The sequence below is a fragment of the Atta cephalotes genome (genome assembly GCF_000143395.1).
Source record: "Atta cephalotes unplaced genomic scaffold scaffold00078, whole genome shotgun sequence".
NCBI classification, from domain to species: domain Eukaryota; kingdom Metazoa; phylum Arthropoda; class Insecta; order Hymenoptera; family Formicidae; genus Atta; species Atta cephalotes.
The window spans coordinates 681,674-697,488 of record NW_012130142.1 but is presented as its reverse complement, the minus strand read 5'-3'; positions in this window follow the sequence as shown (position 1 = coordinate 697,488).

Here is a 15,815-nt window from a genome sequence, read left to right as displayed (position 1 = left end):
TACTTCATGTATAGAAAAACTGACTAATGTTGAAAATTATTCTTTCTGGAAATTCTTTCAAATAGAAATACTGTTTCGCGCTAATAATTTATATGAAATAGTAACTGTAGTAAAGCTTGAAACAAAACTTAATGAAAAAGAAAGATTCTATAGCTCAAAAAGTGACTACAGTAGATAAAAGGCAATTATTACAATTAATGAATTGTAACAGCGTGAAATGTGGTAAAAAATAAAAACAATATTTGAAAGAGATAATGAGCAACAAAAATGTAATTTACTTCAAAATTTTTATAGCTTAATGTTTGAAAAAGGTTCAGATATAGCGACATATATGAGCAAGTTGAAGAATTTAGCTAATAGATTGATTGCACTGAATGTGAAGATAGATGACAATATGGTATATGTATTAAAGGTGCTGGCTACATTACCTGATGAATTCAATCACTTCGCAAGCGCTTGGGACTCTACAGATATAAATAAGGATACTTGAAAATTTGACTGCAAGACTGATTGCAGAAGAAATGAGGTTGAAAAATAAACAGGAAGAAAAAGGAATAGTATTTAAAGTGAAAGGTAAGAAGTGCTTCAAGTGTAATAAGACAGGTCATATTGCAAAAAATTGTCAGTTTAAAGCAAATAAGATATTAAACAAACACGCTGCTTTAAGTGCAATAAAATAAGGCATGTAGAAAAATCTTGTAGAGAAAGGTTATAATCAAAAGAAGCTGAAGAAAATAGATGTTCTATTTGTAAAAAGAATAATCACTGATAAAAACTATTTTTTCAGAAAAGATAAAAATAAAAAAGTCAAGAGAAAATAAAAAGGAGAAAGTATCGTTTCTGACTACTAAAATAGTTAAAAATGAAATCTATGTAATTGATTCAGGGACAACTACGAATATGACAAATAAGAGATTGAAAATCAAAGATTTCAAGAAAATAAATGCTGAAATAGGAATTGCAAAGGCTAATGAATCAATGATGGCAAAGGAAGTATGGAATTTAAAAAACTGTAAACTTAAGGAAGTTGTATATATTCCGGATTTGAGTACAAATTTTGTTAATGCAATTACGAACAATGGTGAAGAAGTATTATCTGCCAGAAATGAAATAATAATTAATTATAAAGATAAAATCATATTAAAAGGATAAACAGAAAAATGGATTATTTCAAGTCAATGAAGGCTCTATAAGAAAATAAATCGTACCATACAAGCAAAAAAGAAGATATTGAAGTTTTGTGGCAAGGAAGCTAGGTCACATCGGTTTAAACAATTTGAAAAAATTATTGAAAATTAGTGATGGAATCAAGCTATCAACTGCTCAACTAAAAAAACTTGATAAAACATGTAAAACGTGTATAGAAGCGAAGCATAGGAGAACAATCTTTGCTAATAATAAGAGCGAAGAGATCGCTTCAAATAGTTCACACTGATGTCTGTGGTCTTATAAATCCAGATACTTGGGATGGTAACAGATATTTTATAACTTTCCTTGATGACTACTTACTTTATAATGGTGTACCTTATGAAATACAAGAATGAAGCAGCAAAGAAGATTACATATCAAAAGATTACATATCAAAAGCAGAAGCACGATGGAACTTAAAAATCGCAAAATTGAGATGCGGCAGAGAGTACATTAACAATTTAATGACTTCATGGTGTAAAAACAAAGGAATAGAAATTGATACAACTATTCCGCATACATCGCAATTAAACGGTAGAGCAGAATGATTGAACAGAATTCTTATGGAAAAAGCAGAGTAAGAGCATTATTGTTGATTTTGGAATGAAAAAAGAAATATGGGAGAAAGCATTATACATTGCGACTTATTTATTTAATGGAACACCATGTGATTCATTAAAAGTAACACCGTTTGAGATGTGAGAAGAAAAAAGACCAAACTTAAGAAATCTAGGATTTTGGAAATAAAGCATTTACCAAAGTGTTCGGCTCTCTTAAAAAGCTGGATATAAAAGTTACTGTTTTGTTGGATGGATGCAATCGATATATGTATATATCGATATATGTATATAGGGGGAGAGGGGGAGATATGTATGGTTCATAAAAAATTTACAAATAATGCGTATAAATAAAACGTAAAATGACACAACTTATAAAATGCGTTAATAAAGTTTTATTAAAGAATAAGAATGCTAAATGTGTGAAGTAATAAATAATAATTACAATTTTCCCAGATGTATTATAAGTGTTATGATATGAGGTACATATTTCATGTAATGCGTTTATTGTATTTAGTGCACTGAATTCAATCTGCGTACTTTGTATGCTTTGGGCATAAATCTCGTCTGTTAAAAATGCCATATATTCGAAACAGGTGAGATATACAAAACAAACTAAACAAAGAATACAAGAGCAAAGTACTTGTATTTTATTATATGTTTTTATATGTTTATTTGTAACATACTTTACTATTCCTCTACACTATTCCTCACTCATGTATCACGAAATAATCACTAAGTCTTTTGCATGTCCTATTATCATCCTATCATCAGTCATTTTATATAGCTTATAATTTATAGCGCTACTTAATACAGTGACAAATCGATTTAACTCACAATAATGTTAATTAATATTAACAGAGTAAGAAACTGAAATCATAACACAATATTAATATAACATAAAAGCAATAAGAGTAGTTGCGAGAAAATTACCCTTACTCTATTTTTTCTGACTTCTGCGGCATAAATCCCAGTGCGGCGTATTTGTCGGAGTTACCCTATATAGATATTTCGATATATACGTGAACGTACAGTGTACATATCATGTCCGCCAGTAAATGTATTTGGAAGATCTAAATGTTCGTTCAGTCGATGTACATGAAGAGCATATTTCTGAATATCCATTGATGTACAGTAGTCTCCATAAGTTTGGGAACACCCTTTTACAGGAAAGCCATTGTTATTATATAACAATGATATATACATGTTTTTGATTTAAATACTTCGTAAGATATAAATGACGATAAATATTTATCTAGAACGCCTATAAGCTTAGACACAATGGACCTCGTCTGCGTGTTGTTGGCGGGTCTCTATTAAAGACCACCTTTTGAGTACTTTATTATTACCTAAGCTTGTACATATCGAAAATATATTGGACAATCATTTCACAGCATCGAAGCGCTCAAGATTGAATTTCACGCTTTGGTCTATTTTTTATATGTATATTGTCACTTACTTTGCAACGTCGTATTTATGTTGTATATACACAAGTCATTTAATTGTTGTTTAACGATTTCTATAAAAGTGATAAACTATTTTAGTCGTAAATTGATTTCAGACTCCATAAAAATTGTAAAATGGCCCTGAAGAATCAGATTTCGTATGAATCGCATTTTAAATAAAATTCTATATTTTAGCATTCGATCCGTAATATTTATTTAAACGAAGAAATAAATAGAATAATTAAGATTAGCCTAAAGCGATAATTTTTATTATTATATTGAGTATGGGAAAAAGTTCGTGGCGTTTTTCCCTCTAGATGGCATTAAATGCTCAGCAGTCAGCAACTACTAATCGCATCGGCAACACTAGACGTGCGTTTAAAAAGTGACATTTTAACCTTTGTTTTGAGCCGAAAAAGATTGAAATCGGTAAAGTGGATCAAAAGTTATTTTATTTTGAAAATGGAAATAAATAAGGAAAAAATTCGCTACATTTTGCAGTATCACTACGATAAAGGCAAGAATGCTGCACAGACTTGTGAAAAAATGCGCTTTACGGTGAAGATACTCTATCAAAATCAGCACGGAAATGGTTCGCTCGCTTTCGTGCTGGAAATTTCGATGTGAAAGATGAACCTTGCTCTGGTCGACCAATCATTGAAAAGTCCGATGAAATCATGGTAAAAGTCGAGCGTGATAAGCATGTGAGCACTGTTGAGATTGCCAGGGAACTAGGCATCGACCACAAAACAGTTTTAAATCATTTACACAAAGCTGGATACAAAAAGAAGCTCGATGTTTGAGTTCCTCACGAGTTGAGTGTTAGGAATGATGGATCGAATTAATAGATATGCTACTGAAATGGAATAAAATTGAGCCATTTCTGAAGAGAATGATAACTGGTGTTGAAAAATGGATCACCTACGACGATCCATCTAGAAAAAGATCATGGATAAAGAAAAGAGAGAAGACGCAAGCAATCGCAAAACCTGGATTGACGAGGAAGAAGGTGTGTGGTAGGACTAGAAGGGAATCGTTCACTATGAGCTGTTATCGTCCAATCAAACAATTAATTCCAAACTCTACTGTGAACAACTGCAGAGATTACAACAAGCAATTGAGAGGAAGCGGCCAGAATTAATCAATAGGAAAGGTATCGTTTTCCATCATGACAACGCTCGACCACACATATCTTTGATGACTCGGTAAAAATTGCGAGAGCTTAGCTGGGAAGTTTTAATACACCGTATAGTCTTGATATAGCACCCTCAGACTATCATTTGTTTAGATCTCTGCAGAACTCTCTTAATGGTGTAAAGCTAGCTTCAAAAAAGGCCTGTGAAAATCACTTGAAGCAATTTTTTGATCAGAAACCACAGAAGTTCTATCGCGATGGAATTATGGCTCTGCCCCAAAAATGGCAAAATATTATAGAAAATAATGGAGCATATTTGGTTTAAATAAATTGATTTGAATACTCTAAGAAAAACACTTTAATTTTACTAAAAAAATCGCCACGAACTTTTTCCCATATCCAATATTATTGTAAGTTCGTTGATTTTGTTAAAGGATTATATAAAAATGTTATGTATTTCACTGAGGAAGATTTTGTAAGTTGAAACGTTTGAAAGAATATTTTATAACTTTGTATTTATTTAATTAAAAACAAATTTTATTTTATGAGTAACTATAATTGTTCGTTTAAAAAAACCTTGAAATATTGATAAAACTGCGTTGCATATACACGCTATAATCGTACATGTTTCGCAAGATACCTGTGATAATTGTAACCATTTTGGACGCTTAGTTGTTGTTTGAGAATCATTTATGCCAGTGCTTTTTATAAAAATGGATAAAAATTGGATAAAATGAAATATCGACGATCGTCATAACAAAAATTTACGAATTGCGGTTCGAATTATTGTAATTAACTATCCACCGTATTTATCAAATCTGATCTCCAACGACTTTTTTCTGTTTTCTAAGCTTAAAGTTAGGCTCGGAAGATACAGATTTTCATTAAACGAAAACATTGATATCAATTGGCACAAATAACTCTTGACAACAAACAACAACTTGAGTGAAAAATCTAAATCCAAAATCCATCCAGATCCAAAATGTCTACAACCTTTTCATAGGTATCTTGCAAAACATGTACAATTGTAGTATCAGAATAGTTTTAACAAGTAATACTATCTTCATGTTGAAGTTCAAAACTTTTCAAACGACAGAGAGCTCAAAAATTATTCACAGAGAATTCGCTTTCTTTCTTGAAGCTTGATCATGATTTTCGCGACATAAATTCAAGACCATATAATCTCACTTTCATATACTTATTGTAATAACTTTCATATACAGTGGAAGATTGTATCGCATACTTTTTCGCTCGCTTACTCTTTTGACATGAGTATTCATTAGATAAAACCTTGTATCCCATCTTTTGATACAATTAAATTAGATATGTCTATTGCGATCGCACTCACGAGCGTGCAACTTTGTCATGCACTCGCGATATTCTTTATAATTCATTTTCACAATAATCACAATTCTGGGATCGATACCTCAAGTAAACTGACAAATTCCAATTGCTCTTAATTCTTAATACGAGTAATTTAGTGCCAGGCACGAAAGAGCCTCTTCCACGGAATTATCAAAAAGATTCGATAATTATACATATTAACGGATACCACGCTAATGATCTTGATCTTGACATATGTTGTCAAGATCATGGTCCTGAATGATCTCCGATAGATTTTAGATGACAATCCTTAAAAAGTTACTAACAAAAAATGTTTACTACTATATAACACGAGAATCCCCCCTGCTTTAAATATATTTGATAGTCATACACTGTAGGGGACGCTGTGCCGACGACCGCGATTTTGATATATGTAGTCAAACAATACAATCATGGAAGTCCGGCGCCCCTTTGCAGAGTGAGAGAGAAGGTGAGAGTCAAGAGTAAAAGTCGTGCGCCTCTTTTCAGGGGGGAGGGGGGTGAAAGTCTACGCTTCGCGTGGGAAGTCAAAAGTAGAGTTGCTGAAATAAAATAGTAGCTATATGAAATATAATACATATTTTCTTCTAGTGTTGGAGTTTATTCTCTAACGGAAAGATATACCACATAAATTAGACCTTTGAGTCTAAATAGAAACTATAAGAAACCGCCACCTAATTGCTAAGGCAAAATTATTCAGAATCATCATTTTGACAATCATCACTCAATCATCACTTTTATTAATGTATATAATTATTAAATATATAATACCAAATATTCTACTCAAAATATAAAGATATCTGCAGAATCGCGAACGCTGATGGCATTTGATAACCGACTGTTTAGCCAAAGACTAAAAGGATTTTGATCAGGAAACAAAGAATATCTTGGAGAACGAGCAGAGTGATACAACAACAAAATATGCAAAATTCTTAACAATAAATGATAACACATATATTCCCTCACTGATTTACAATATTCCGTACACGCTTGCTGAAAAATTAACGATACGTTATATAACGATCATGCATTAATGAAACGTGATTGCCCTTCCAGATAACGTTCTTAATATGATATTAGATGCAAGGATTTTTCACTTGACGGAACGAACTCCAAATTTTAGACTAATTCTACGAACAATGGATGTTGTAATTAAGGAAATTAATCGTGAGACATAGATCGGTGGTAATCAAACGTGCTTAACGCATCGTCGAATCCTTGAGTTCGATCGCAAGAATAACGAGAACTGTTATGACGGAAATCTTTGAAATTCTAGATTATGCAGAAATATTAACTGAAATTTAATACAATCTCGACATTAAGACGCGATACAAAAATATGACGCAATGATACAATAGTGAATAGTTCAAAATCAACGAAATTTATACGATATTGGGCAGAATGGCACGATCACACTTTACGCGCTCGCTAATACGACGCAATTATTCACTAAAATACCAGAACTAAATGATATGTGCGATCTCTTCAATCTAGAAATCGACGGCATTACAATACGTTATGCTCGTCTCATCACGAAATTCTTCTCTAGCTATTCGATCGCTTTGGATCAGATTCTATATTCTGCGTCCTCTCGTGCATCCGTCGGAGATCGCCACAGCACAAGTCGGCGAGATTCTTTCGAGGGCACGCAGGCATCGTAGGACCACGTGAGCCTTAGAGCCTTATCGTGACCTAATTAGTCACGAGCCATCTCGTGAATCCCGCAAAATCTCGCGAATCGCTATAGCGTTTGTATCCTTGCGTGCAGAATAACTTTTGGCTAGCATCTTTTTCGATTGCTTGCAAGATTTCCCTCTGCACTATTTGTACGGAGTGTCTCTAGAATTTGATGGACTTCTCGTTTAGATGATTTCCGTTTCCGGATTGAACATTATCTAGAAGAGATTCCCTTACAGCACCGACAGCGGGCTTTCTCGCTCATTCTGTGGCAGAGAATGGATCCATTCCTTCATGTCGTTTCCTTTTTAATTATTGCCTGGAAGGAATTTAGCAATAGGATAACAAATTCATAAACAGAGCATTATTTCGAAAAAGCCAAAGCGTTGTTACCTGTGTGCTACCTCTCCCTGTAATGGCCTTGTGCCTCTGATATGAATCTTCGGTCTTTTCTTGTTGTCAATTGAGATGGTGAGACAAAGTCTCATATAACAAATTATAATAATATTATATCGCGGAATCGCCGATAAAATCATGAATAAATTTGTAAAATGAATAACATTCCGCGAAACGTAACAATAGAAATCGCTCGGAAATCGCAATAAGTGTCAACATGCCCGCCCTTCGCGTCGGAACATAGGAATGCCGCGCTATTTCAAATCAGACGAATGGTGAAAAACATCACTATGTAATGAAATCCATGCGACGATTTTGTGTTGCCGAAACTTTACTTCTTATTACGATATAATATATATTTTTGTTAGTTCACTTTTAGTGCATTCACTTTATATGCTTACACACTGTTAACATCATTTCCTAAAAAAAAGAGTAATTATTGCAAAAAGGTTAAATACTGATGACCTTGATCTTGACATATGTTGTTAAGATCATGACCCTATGTAACCTCCAAGCCGGCGGTCGCCATTTGTTAAAAGTTATTAATTAAAAAAATTTTTTAATGAAGTCTTTCTATTATAAATAAAATAAAAATTCTCTGTTTTAAAGATTTCTTGCTTTAAAAACAAAAAATTTTAATTTAAAACGTTTTCTCATCATATTTATTACATGTTAGCGCATGGGAGCTTTATACGCGAAGCAATTTTTATTCCACCTTTCTCCCTTATAAGCGCATGACTTTTACAGGAAGCGATTTCCATCCCACCTCCTCTCCCGCCTGGGGGCATATGACTTTCACCCGAAGCGACTCCCTTCTGCCCAAGGGCGCACGATTTTCCACGCAAAGTGAATTTTATTAAGATGAGATAGAAGTCGCTTCGCGTGCACAAAGAAGAAACAACACAGAGCGAAATTCTACAACTTTGTCATAGCAGAAATGTTATGTTGTTTTTAAACTTTTGTTAATTAATTTTTAACGAATTTTAACCGCCGAGTAAAACCTGAAGGTTATTCAGGGTCATAATCTTGACAACATATATCAAGGTCAAAGTCATCGGTGAGATTTAACCTTTTCATAATAATTATTAAAAAAAGACATAGTATTATATACTATTAATGGCTAAAAGTTGACTATTTTAGCTGCGTTGGTTAATCTTTTCTCTGTGTGTATTGTTTATTAAATTGGTATTAAGCAAGGTCAAATGCTTTGAAGTGTTATAAGCGTCAAAGCGCACATACTTTTTCTCGCATACTATTCGAAGTATATTCCGAACCGCTAGCTTACCTTATTTTTTCCTCTAGATGTTGACAATTCCATAATTAAATCGAGAAGTGTTCCAAACCATCGGGCCTATCATAATCTCGTAATCAATAGAAGCCAGTAGCTGAGTTTGACGGCCGATGGGTTCGGAACATTTCTCGGTTTAGATACGAAACTCTTAATATCTAAGGGAAAAAATAAGCTAAGATAATCTGGTTCGGAATACACCCTTATTCATTATTGTCAATTAAGTCTAGCGCCAGATGCTGCAACAATACATTTTCTGGATCGATGATAATAAGTCTGTTTTCTACATAGATGAGTTAGAGAAATTTAACAGTAGGTATAATACACCAATTATGTGTTTGTGCGTATACAGGATACCAAAATCCGGACAAATCGAATAATTTCTTTAAACAAAATGTTTTTAATGAAAAATTAAATATTACAAAAAATCCTTTTACATGGCACTTGCGAGATCCTCGTAGAGCATAGTTATTCGATATATCCATTAGCTTGAATAGTCTCTATTTTTGATCTAAAGTGTTCGCACGCACGCTGTAATGCAGCGCTCTATGTCGACGAATGCTGCCTCAATAACGGTCCTTAATAACATCACATAGGGATATCGAGACTTGTCCTTTCAACTACTACTCCGTACATAATAAGTCCAAGGAATTTAAATCTGGGTTGTTGGAAGGCCAGAATGGGAGCCGAGGCGAGCAACTCGACTTGTCCTGGAGCTTCAGAGAGCATCTGTCATATCTTTAATGTGTACGATTTGTATCGAAAGTCCTCCTCGATAATTCAATACATTGTTGGTTCGCTTACATCAATCGCTTACACCGATGCTAATTTTCGCAACGATTGCCCTGGGTTATCCAAAATCAGCGCTTGAGCCTTTTCAACAACTGCGAGAGTCTTCGTGGTGCGTTCTTTCGAATGACTCTTCCTCGCTGGCATACTGAAACCTTCGTTGGATTCTAAAATCGTATATTTTGCCACGTCATAAATGGTTGATCTCGGATATCCAAAGAACCGCATTATTTTCATTGCTGAGCGAAGACCTTCGATGATCTTCGATTATATTCCGCACTTAGTTTCAATATCGCAGCCATTTTAAGAATATGACTGTTTATTAGAAACATTAGGTTTCCTCGGACATCAATAATCTCTGGTGGAGGCATAATATAACGGAAAATTTAAATTGAAATTTGAAATTTAAATTGAAAATTTAAACTAAAATTTGGATTTTAGTGACGCATCCTGTACGTATATGCATTGTGTGTGTGTGTGTGTGTGTGTGTGTGTGTGTGTGTGTGTGTGTGTGTGTGTGTGTGTGTGTGTGTGTGTGTGTGTGTGTGTGTGTGTGTGTGTGTGTGTGTGTGTGTGTGTGTGTGTGTGTGAGGGATGAGAGAGGAGAGTGCACACAGACGCTAAGTTTGAAAAAGAGGGAAGTGTGAGAGGGTGAAGTGTTAGAGAGGGAAAAGGGTTTGCTCATTTTCTCTTTCGCCCGTTGTGCTCTCTTTCTAACCCATTGTCTTCTCTCTCCCGTTATCCTCTCTGTCCCTGTTGCGGTCTACATTTATTATAGTATTTGCACTCTGTTTTCTTCCCATTGTATTCTCTGCCACGTTCATTTTTTTTATTTATTTCGCACGCGATTTTACTAAATAGATATTTATTCAATGATCTTTTAAATGTGAGATTTTAATTAAGCCACTAATAATTTTTTTTAAGTAATGTACTACAAATAGCCAAGCGTCCCTAATTGTCGAATCATTATTAACACTATTATTGAATAGCTATCAAACACTTATTGAATTATATATTATTACTGAACAGCTATCATTGTTGACCGTTTCTTAATTATAGAGAAAGGCGAAAGAAATTAAAATGAAAGAAATCTCATACTTTATTCTTTTTTAACTTGGTACATTTCTTTCTGGCGTGCAACCCCGCCTCCCCCCCTTCTCCCCTACCAATTGTATATTTTAAATACATTCTGTAATAGCAGAAGCGTAAAAAATAAGGTTAATAATCGAGCAAATAAAGATGTATTAATTAAATAAGTAAAAAATTATTAATATATATAATTGTGCATTTCGTGACCATGGGTTACTTCTTCAGCATATAAAATCGTTAACATTAATAAATCATAATCTAGTCGCTAATATAATATTATCTTTACATAACGCAAAAGTATTGAGTAGTCGCTAATATAATATTGTCATAACTAAAAAATGTTGCGCACATCTTGAGCATCTTATATAAAATTATCTATATAAAATTATTTGGAATATTGTAACATACTAATTGATAGTCCCAAAGCAAACGTCGAACCATTGATCATAATAATTGTCAATTGTTTTCTCAATGACTAGTTGTCAAACTTCATTGTTTAGCGAAAATCGGGATTAGTGAAATAAAAGTTTTGATTTTGTAGTTTAATGATTGTTAAAAAGAAAATAATATTAAAAAACAGTTAATATTATAAAAAATGGAAATCAAGAATTTATAAAATCGAGAAATCAACGCAATCATTCAAACGCACAGATTCAAATGGAAAGACCGACACGGAGACAGACAAGAGAGACCCAATATCAAAACTGTTATTATTTATCCATTGTTAGAGATTGTAATAAATAACAATAATACTCGTCGAGATGCCCTGTATCTTTTTGAATTTATGCTTTGTTCTTTAATATGCAGCATCTTTGAAATCATTCCTTTATTGTAATTAGTTTCATATCCAAAATTGTTTTGTCTTCCCAATTAAAAATATGATTATATGGTAATTTAACATGTGTTCTGTGATAACTATATGTGTCGATGAGTCACTCTTAATATTGCTTTTATGCGAGTTTTAAGTTGTCTTTTTGTCTGCTCAACGAACGAGGCTTCGCAATTGTTTTTACAATTAATTTTGTAGACTATATTTTGAGAGGAAAACTTGTCGAGTTTGTCCTTGTGTACTTTGACAAAGGGATTCAATCTATTTAAACATCTAAATCCAGTTATAAAGGCAGATTTATTAATAAATGAAGTGATCGCATTTGAGACATTTGGTATATACGATAACATAAACAATTTTTTTATTGAATTGAAAAAAAAACTGAATTGCTGGCCTCTCTTAGTTTTCTCTTTTTTTTGTAGTTTTGTAACAATCTACCATTAATCAGATGTTTCTTTTCTTCATTCTTTTTTTCATATTAACGAAAATAAAATCTAGGGGATAACCATCGAAGAGAATATTGATGACTAATTCAAGGTTTTTTTTTATGAAAAACTTTTATGGATAAAGAGCACAAGCCCAACAACAGAGCCCTATGGTATACCAATAGTAATGTCCGCAGGAATGGACTCGATACCATCTGTATCTTACCCGTAAGATGCAACTCATAAAAGCACCGAGTAAGAGAGGCGCATACCTCTAAGTTTTTCTATTAGAATTCCATGGTTTACTCAAAGTTTTTTGAGAAATCGAATAAAACAGACTCTCCTTTAATCCGCAACATAGCTGATGTTATCTAATGTATTGATTAAACATATTTGTGTAGAATGAATCTTTCTGTAGGCAGATTGAATCATGAATTAAACAAGTCGAACTTCTCTAAGAAAGAATAAATTTGCCGATTACAATTACAATTCTTTCCATCGTCTTCCAGAGCGTACGAAGTATTGAAATTGGTCGATAATTATTAACGGCTGCAGGATTCCTCTTAGGGATAAAACATATCACCCCAGATTTCCACTTCTGGATAGGAAAAATAACGTATTAATGAAAAGTTAAAAATGTGCTCCATAATAGGCAAAATGCAAGGCGTCACAATCTAGGAGAGACTCAGAATCAACCGTGCTAGATCTCATGAAATCAAATACTTTATTAATGCCCATCGGAATAACATAATTCCAATAAAATTTACTTATCGTCAAATTTTTCTTCTCATCCGAGGTACTTCATCCATCGACCTGAGCAAAATAAACATTTAGTTTATCCACTGTAAAAGTTATGTTAAAGTTATGAACTATTATTTTTGATCTTAAGACCAAAATGCTTCAACTTATTCCAAACTTCCTCGGTAAAAGAGTCGCAGAATGTTGACAATAGTCACTTCTGGCCGTTGTCACTGCGGTTTGCACTCTATTTCGGAGCAGCTTGAAACTCCGATAGCTGTTTATGTCATCTCTCTTGCGCTACATTCTTCTGGCAAGATTTCTCTCCAGCATTGCCCTCCTGAGCTCAGCAGTAATGAAGCATTTTTGGAATTCTCTGCAGTGATGCATGTTTATTATTAACAAGCAAGTAGTTTCGAGTTTAACATGTCCACCTCCTGATCAATGCATCTTTCTTCAATCAATATCAATATCAATCAGGTCTTATTTTTCAGAGAGAAAGACCTCGTTGAAAAATTTAAAGTTATGACACGTAACGAATCTGTCTGAGCATCGTTGTATCCTGATACTGTACCTGATGTGTATAAGATCATGAGTCGAAAGAAATGTCATGCTATGCTGACCAAAAATCATCTACGCACTGTCATCAATGATATAAAGATCAAATAAAGTGCTGGAGTCTCTCAAGTGATCCGATATAGTACACAGTACAAATTAGCAGAGTCGACAAAATTTTTCAATTGCTTACTATCATACATATCCGTGAGCATCGATATTGAAATCCCCAAGAATAATAGAGTGCCCATAATTAATTTGAAGAGCCAAAAATTGGTTTTGAAATTCATTCAGGTACTCAATGTTTGGAGGTCTATATATCACTCCAAACAGAAGATTGGATGTAGATTCGAATCTTATTTTAGCAAGGGATTCAAGAATTCAGGCCTATCAGAACAACCAATTTCCAAATACGTGAGAAGAGAAGCCTCGAAGCTAGTTATAAAAATAAAAGGCCACCACCATGTCCACTTTATTCCATCTGAACAACAAAAAGCCCACTTTATTCCATCTGAACAACAAAAAGCCAGGGAGATTGATCATAATGTCTAACACTTCAGATCTAAGTGTCTTAGTCACGTTTTAGTCAAGCAAATTATGTGATAATTCAAAGTGTAAAAAAATTATAAAACTTATCGTAGTGTGCCATCAACGACTGACAATTAACATGATAGATTTTTAAGTCGTCAGAACATCCTCGTAAATTAGCCATAGTTAATATAAGCAATTTTATCTTTAATTTTATTGTTCAAAATTGGACATTTCATAGCAACAATCGCAGAGTGTGTTAAGTCATTCGATAATGGACCTCTCGTGTGTGCACAGTTACCACATTTTGGCGAGTTCATTTTCTTAATACAATCCTTCATCTCATGCCCAGAATAGTGTTCACACAAGGATGCAGCCCAAAGACTGCAATCCTTAATCAAAGATTAGATATCTAAAATTCTGTAGTTTGCGTATATGATCAGCAAACTTACATGCAGCATAACGGAGATAGATACGACCACTCTTAGATTCCTTCGAATTACAGCGATATCTCCAAGACACAACTCGTAATCTTCTTGTTACCTTTTGACCTATAAATGTATGTAACTTTCAGAATCCGCAATCCCCTCGAGATTTTGGGCGATAACTTCCATTTTGATTTCTTCTAATGTCATTTCGGTGGGTACTATGAACTATAATCCGAGGATTCATTTTTATATTCTCCATCATTTTAAGTCCGATATTCGCCAGTTCCATACAGGACTTCAATTTAGCCAGATTTGATGTGTTTGCCTCGATTCTAATATTTTTATTTAGTGTATACACGAAATCCTGTTGACCTTGAGGAAACACTGCGTCGACCTAAGCACGTCAAGTACAATCTTCTTGATGTTCTATGAAGATGCAAATCTGTCTGCGTTCTTTTCGGGCACTACAAAGAAGCTAGTAAATGTAGGCACTTCTAAGGTCGGACCTCGGAACATGCAGATCTTAGGCGAGAGCGATTTTATCGCAGATGCGTACGAAACTGAATTAGTGTTATTACGAGCCTTATTGGATCGGATCAGTATTATCATGTTCAATTAAGGCTTCTTGCCTTTTTAATATTCTATGTTAAATCCTCGATCTCTCATCAAACAAATTTACTAGAACAGTAGATACCTTCAAGAAACTATCCCTGCAGGCACGTAACGCAGTGTCAACCTGACCCCTTCTCTTCGCCGTTTCCTTACTAGTCAGAATGATTCTGCTGATCAGCTCATACTGCCTATGCAGAAACTCTAAACGAATTTACTCTAAAGATAAATAGATAGATTCCAAAGCAGATCTATCTGCCAAAATATTCGATGCACTAGGTCGTTTGACAAGACCGCGCCTTAGTCCCGCAGAATCACTTCCTATTTCTCTCCATTGGTAATACAGGAATCATTCGCCACACGATAGGGCCTACAAGTTCGCAGCACGCATGCACAATCAGACAGCAGGCAGGCAGATAGGTAGCTATATAGATAGGTAGATATAAAGCAATTTATACAAAACAGGAAAGTTCGATATCAGAGCCACAAGACTACGGTAATCCAAGACTTGTGCTAAGCAGAACATCAAGATACACTCAACTGCAGTTCTGAAAAAGAAGCCCGCACAGGGCAGCAACTAGTAGAAAAGCAATTTAATTAGCGACAAAATAACACGTGTGCACAGAGAGAGAGAGAGAGAGAGAGAGAGAGAGAGAGAGAGAGAGAGAGAGGAGAGAGAAGAAGTAGTTATAACAATATTATTATTACTTATTATTATTATATATTACTTTCTTACTATATAATATACTACTACTTACTTACTAAGTATAGTAGTAT